General features: G+C 36.7%; 1 protein-coding gene across 2 annotated transcripts in view; it reads right to left on the reverse strand.

Annotated features, from left to right (window-relative positions):
• The window catches only part of LOC125045839 (histone-lysine N-methyltransferase Suv4-20-like), a 31,913-nt gene extending 25,944 nt beyond the window's left edge, over positions 1–5,969 (reverse strand). Inside the window, exon 1 of one of the 2 annotated variants that reach the window (XM_047643363.1) lies at positions 5,576–5,969. The gene's annotated coding sequence lies outside the window, so the exon portion shown is untranslated. Of the gene's footprint in view, positions 1–2,138; positions 2,307–5,575 lie in introns of those variants that run through there. The other variant, XM_047643362.1, reaches the window with a different exon arrangement.
• Between the last annotated feature and the right edge of the window lie 435 nt (positions 5,970–6,404).

Below are 6,404 nucleotides of genomic sequence, written 5' to 3' on the forward strand. Positions count from 1 at the left end.
GGTTATGAGGGAAGAAGGAAGGAAGGGGAAAAAAAAAAAAAAAAAAAAAAAAATCAATCAATGTTAATTACGTAAAAAATTAATAAAACTTTAGACCTACTTTTAAGGGGCTATTTCTCCACAATGAATACTGACAGGTATCACTAAGTGAACAATTGTTCAGCAAGTTTGATAGTGTGTGACGCCAAGACGACATTCTTGCACGTGAAGTGGTCTACCATAAAGCGATAGGATAACGCATTACTATTGGTAACAACTGGACAGGAGTTATTTTCTCACTACCTTCTTGCAACCTAAAATTATCCACATGTCAACAGAGTTCTGGCAGTCCATGGAATTAAACATTCAGTAAAAGTTTAGAACAGGGTTGCATCTCTCTGAGGCTAAGTCCCCAACTCAAGCCAACCACCATCCTAAATGCACAAACTACCCCAAAGATTGCCGTATGAACCAAAATACTTCCTAGATCATCACTCCTTCCTAGTCGGAACAGTCTTTTTGTATATTTTCATTGTTTCCTTCACTGTGTACAATTGCACAAGTACTTCACAAAACAAACACCTATAAATAAAACATCTTCTTTTTCTGGATATAAAAATCATAAGAAAAAAAATCTCAAAATAAATGACTATGCAAACTGATCCACAGGCACAAACACCCAACGTCAAGGGTACTATTATTACAAAGTCTTTAGCCATACAGGAATTTGTGGTAAATCACATGAAGAACAATTTTCAATAAAAGAAAGAATTACGGACTAAGCACAATTACCAAACACTATAAATGGGAAAGCACATCCTATGGCTAATCCTCTGAGGAGACTATCCCTCTGTTCCCCACAATATCAATACCTCTAAAACTCTGAATTGTTCACTTGGACACCATTGATTGTAACGATAACAAATATCACCGACTAAATCTGAACAGAGAGTCAATAAGCAAATCAATTGCTTTAACATGTCATTTATCAGCTCTCATGGCAAAACACTTGAGACTTCACAGAAATAAAGTTGCAAATTCACAATACAAAAATTTCCTGCAAAATGAGAAGCCTATCACTGCAAATTCAGATTGTCAGACAAAAGAAAATCATCTGCTCTACTCCCACTGGACACGAAAAGTTAAAATCTGAATCCACTTCCATCTTTTTCTGGCATTTTAGTTCAAATGTCCAGATTTCTGAATTGATTATGTACTTAATCCATTTGAAGTTGACTATTTCTGCCATCAAGCAAATATAAACAATTGTAGATTTTGCCCATGGCTAGCTGTGTTATGCTCAAATAAATTTATGCTGGACTTAATCTTTATGTACTAAGTTTCTGTTAAAATATGATGCTCTAAAATCATAATTTCTAATGTTGCCTTTAAAGTTTTCTTTGTTTTAACACTATTCCTACCTCTTTCTTGTTAAATCTTCTCACTTAAAGCCAAATACTGCATTCCCCTTTCTAATATCCAAGGAGAGATTGAGCCACTGCCTTAAAACTTGACATTTCCATACAATAATATCTTAATAACTTAGATTTTTTTCTCAGCTACACTTAATAAGTATTATATTTTGGCCGAACAAACTTCCATTCACGTAAAATACAAATAACCGCAATTACAAGTTCTTTTTAAACATACACCAAACTATAACGAAAACCAAAGCTCCACGTCAAGGAACTTTTCTTTCGCGATGGGAGAATCGGGGAAAAATATATATCTATATAAAACAGAAAATTAACTCCGGCCGCGATAACTTTCCTAAACACAAGACTTGACCGATTTTTTCCGAGAGGAGAATCACCCGAGAGAGTAGGAAAGCGGCAGCGAGCACCGAAAAAATCTTTAAATCCTTCCAGCTGTAGCGACTCTGCCTTCCGAGCCGTTTTCTCCCATCAGCTGATCTCCAGCACGGATAAATGACGCACAACTTGCTCAACTAGCCCATAGAACTATCACCGAAGCAAACTGCACCTGTTCCATTGGCTCGGGTGACACCAGGGATGAGTAAATTAAGCCCACCGGTCCTGCCAAATGGCCAAAAAGCGAGCAAAGGCCAAGGCCATCTCAGGGAGCAACAAACTCTCCGTCTGTGTGTTTCGTCAGGAGACTTTCCCGGAGACGTTTTTGTTCACTTCTCTTGCTCTTACCACTCCTCCTGGATCCTCTTGAGATGTATGTGACCTTTGCCGTGTAGTTATGATCCCCGTCCATGCACTGTTATACATCCATAGTTGTCATAGGTTTGAGAATTTTCACGATTTTACATTTCCTTCAGCGAGGAAAGTGAATCTGCAGAAGCATCATGGCTGACTACAGGGTCTAGCAGGGCTGCCAACTTGGCGGGGGACGGGAGGGTTATTCTTAAAGAGAGAGTTTCATGTTTTTTTTGTAACGGGATCTCACATGCTGAGGCTCTACATACAGATTTTCATTTTTCTTTCACTTTATAACATTTATATGGAGGATGACTGTATATAGAAGGGCTGTGTGTGAATTCACCTGTTCACAAAGCTTCACCTGTCTCCAGGTAAAAAAATAGTATAAACTTGAATGGTGTATAGTGTATTAACACAGCACCTAATAAATAAAGATCAAATAATTATGTCTCCATCCCTGATACAAAAAAAATCACGCAAACCTTAATCTCGATATATGAATTGAAAATCCATCGCATGTTGGTACTCCTGTGACTAAAGAGCCGCAGTACGCAGTATCACTCCGCCTGCACTCCTATGTTTAAAACCCTGTTTGGTGCCTGCATTTATTTCCTTGTACCAATATAACAACATATTTATGTAACATTAGATACGTATGATCCATGATTGATTCGTGGATAAAGAAAGTCGTTCATCTTTTTCAGTCTTTCATATTTGTCAATGACGTAAGGTAGATGACCGCACTACTTGATAAAGCGGAAAAATATTGGATCCTTGCAATTAAATTGATTAATTTGGACACAAAGCTATGGGTCATACCTAGTAAGGTGTAAATTCAGGGAATATGTTTATACCATTATCTAGTATCAACATACACTACACAATGCGGTTTTACACGCACTAAGCACCGCCCTTTCATTTACGTTTTACAAACCTTAACGAACGAAAATTCAATATTGCCGAAACCATAGGGCAACTGTTTAGCAACAGAAAGATCCCCTGTTAAAAGCATTTACATTCTCTTGATTCTAATACCGGCATGCAAACTAGTGAACCGTAACTCAAAGCTGAAAAAGTGTCTTTGTTTAAACGTTACAGAGTTATCAGTGGGTGGGCGTAACTCGCTTCCACTATTAAAACATTTAAAACGAACTGTTGTTGCGCCTCTGTTAACTGGCAACATATTGCTACAAGAAATGACTATATCTTATACACTAAGAGCAAAATCGAAGCCATGAATGATAAAAACGGCTTTGTCTAACCCGCCACATGCCGGCGACTGTAGTGTGTATATATATAGGACAACCTGAAGTCATTTGGCGAATCCAGACTGATAATCCTTAATATTATCTCCTTTAAATCCTGCACTGAAATGGTTGCGGGGGTTATAAATAATGTACCTGGGGCGGAAAATTGTAAAGACAGCTGAATTACTTCATGAGCAACTTATATCATTGTGATATTCAAGGCATATTGAGTAAATATATCTTTACAGCATTATCTTTAACGGATATCAAACTCGCGGAAGGTATCGTACGAACACGCAATAACGTCTGTAAGCCTAAGGCATATAATTCAGGAATATACCATTATGAAACCGCATTCCTTTGTTACCCTGTGTATCAACGAGAATAGCCAATATTTGTAGTATTTATACTTGTTTCCTATATAAATTGGGCGCGTAAATCAGTAGTTAGTATATCAGTTAGTTTTTTTAGGTTTACTTTGTATTGTAATTTAACTTCTAGAAAAATAATTTGTCTGCAGTCTAAATTACTTATGATAAATGAAAGCTTTATTTTCATAAATATTGTTTTCACCACTGTTTTAATTTTATGTTTGTAGTACATATATTTATCATCATGTAATAGATATTGATTTTGTTTCTTGTCTATTTTTTCCTTAGTAATGATATTCAACATAATTACGGTCATGATAAAAGTTAACAATCACATCCCTAATTAACGTGGCAAAAAAACGTAGCTATCAAAAGCAATGCTAATATTTACATTAACACTCCTCATTACTGTTATCACCATCGTTATCAGTATAGTAACATGTTATCACAGCCGCAGCGCCCTCTTGGTAAGGTCTAACACATGCGCAGAACCGCTCGCGCCCTCTCTCGTAGCCTCTAGCACTCCAACTGCACCATAAAAAACAACCAGATTATATACCCTCCATAATTCCCAGCATGCCGCAAAGTATCCGGGCATGCGGTATGTATATATATATATATATATATATATATATATATATACATATATATATTTCTTTTTTTTTTTTTTTGAATGAGCTGCCGCCTAGTACTGAAGCGTCCTATGATGGTGGTTTGGTTCCAGGGATATACATGATCCTTCGCCAGAGTGATATAAAAAATTGTATTTTTTCCTGAGGCGTATGCAAATTATTTTCTGTTTTTAAGGGTACAACCCACAGCACAATGCAAATAAAAGATATATGAACATTGTTTTACGAGTATTACCAAAAATGATTTATCCTATGGCGTTATATATATGTATTGACTGAAAGTGGAAGTGTAAGCATCAACTCCAAAATAATGGAGATAATGTTATGTTGATAATATAACCACTAATAACAAATATTATCGTCACTTTCAGTGCACCCTCACCAATGGACATCATGTAATCAATATCACTTTGATATCATATGTGATCCATAGAGATTCATCCATATATTCAGAAAAAAGATAAGTAATAGTTTACTTTATTTAATGTTTCGCTGTACAATACAGTAGGGAAATTATGACTATACTATCAATAACCTATTTGATCTCGTACAGACACATCCACTAGGCAATAAGCGCGAATTCTCCGGGTGAAGACGTTGACATATTAATGTTACCCCTATTCGGAAACGTGACAAAGAAACGAACAGATTTACGGATGTAACTTAAAAAATATATTTAGTTATTTATATAGGATAAGGATAGCCAGTTAATTCATGAGCAAGGACCTCCGTATTAACACTTTTTGTTTTGATTATTGGGTGTAGTTAAATAACCACACTTAAATGATTAACCATAGGCAAAGGCCCTCTGTAAAATTGTAATTGCAGCTCCTAAACTTGGCATAGGTAAGTGGATTGGACCAGTCAGGTCAATTTTAGATACGGGTTGACATTTCTGCAGCTCTCACTTCCCACACTTTCTGGTGGTCATTATACTTTCTCCCTAAAGTTGTATTCGTACGGTTTCCGTATCTGTTAATGGAAAATATGCGAATTATACGATTAAAATGTAAACAAAAGTATTTGCATCTGTACAGATTGTGTGAATTTCCCTTGTGTGTAATATATAACGTTTTTTTTCTCAAAGTAATAATTCCTTTTTCATGGTAAACTCCGCGAATTCGAGCTCACAATTTTACCGTTATAAAGCTTATGCACCTGAAACACTTTTTACGTACTCGAAACCCAGTGGGATTTTCACATCACTGCAGCTCCATTATTTCCAAAAATCCCAACGGCGTCGATTCTGCTCTTCGATTGTTTCCAGAAGAGGAAGTAGTTTAAACGTCCAATTTATTCACCGTATCTTCCAAACCATTTATGTTTCCAGGATAGCAGACTTATTTTTTTCTACAATTTAACTGTCACTATATCCGGGTAATCGGTACCATCAAATGTATCATCACTTGAACGTAACATATCCCCGCTGTCTATCATTTGATTAATACCGTCACAGCAACATTATCCATACATATAACCGACACAACTACACATTTTTCTCTACAAAATCAGTAAGACACGAGAAATCATTTAACGTTCCTCTCCGGAAAGGCAAAAGTGTGTGTGCACTGGTTCACTCGATCCCCGTACGCACACGTCACCAAACCTTGGCGCAACATGCGGAAGTCACAATGAACGTTTTCTCCTTCATATCCCATGGGAAGACCACGCCAAGACCATCCGCCATGTTCTAGGGTGAAGTATTTTCCTGATCTATTTGGGATGTAACGATAGCTGACGCTGGGTGTCAGCTGTCTGGAAGATTCCATTTGGTGCGGGCTTCCAACAGACGTGGGGATATCCAATATGAAAAAATAATTCAATATTTAATAATCTGGCCATACAAAATAATGCATGTTTCGTAACAATCTTCTTTAAGACAAAAAATAAATAAATAAATAAATAAAAACTGCGCTCTCGAAACAAAAAATACGTAGGCCTATCTATATCCCGACTGTGCGTTACCTCACAAACATAGGGAACCCCCACCATCTTGCCCACGTACAA

Source organism: Penaeus chinensis, chromosome 38, assembly GCF_019202785.1.
Source record: "Penaeus chinensis breed Huanghai No. 1 chromosome 38, ASM1920278v2, whole genome shotgun sequence".
In the NCBI taxonomy this organism is placed as follows: domain Eukaryota; kingdom Metazoa; phylum Arthropoda; class Malacostraca; order Decapoda; family Penaeidae; genus Penaeus; species Penaeus chinensis.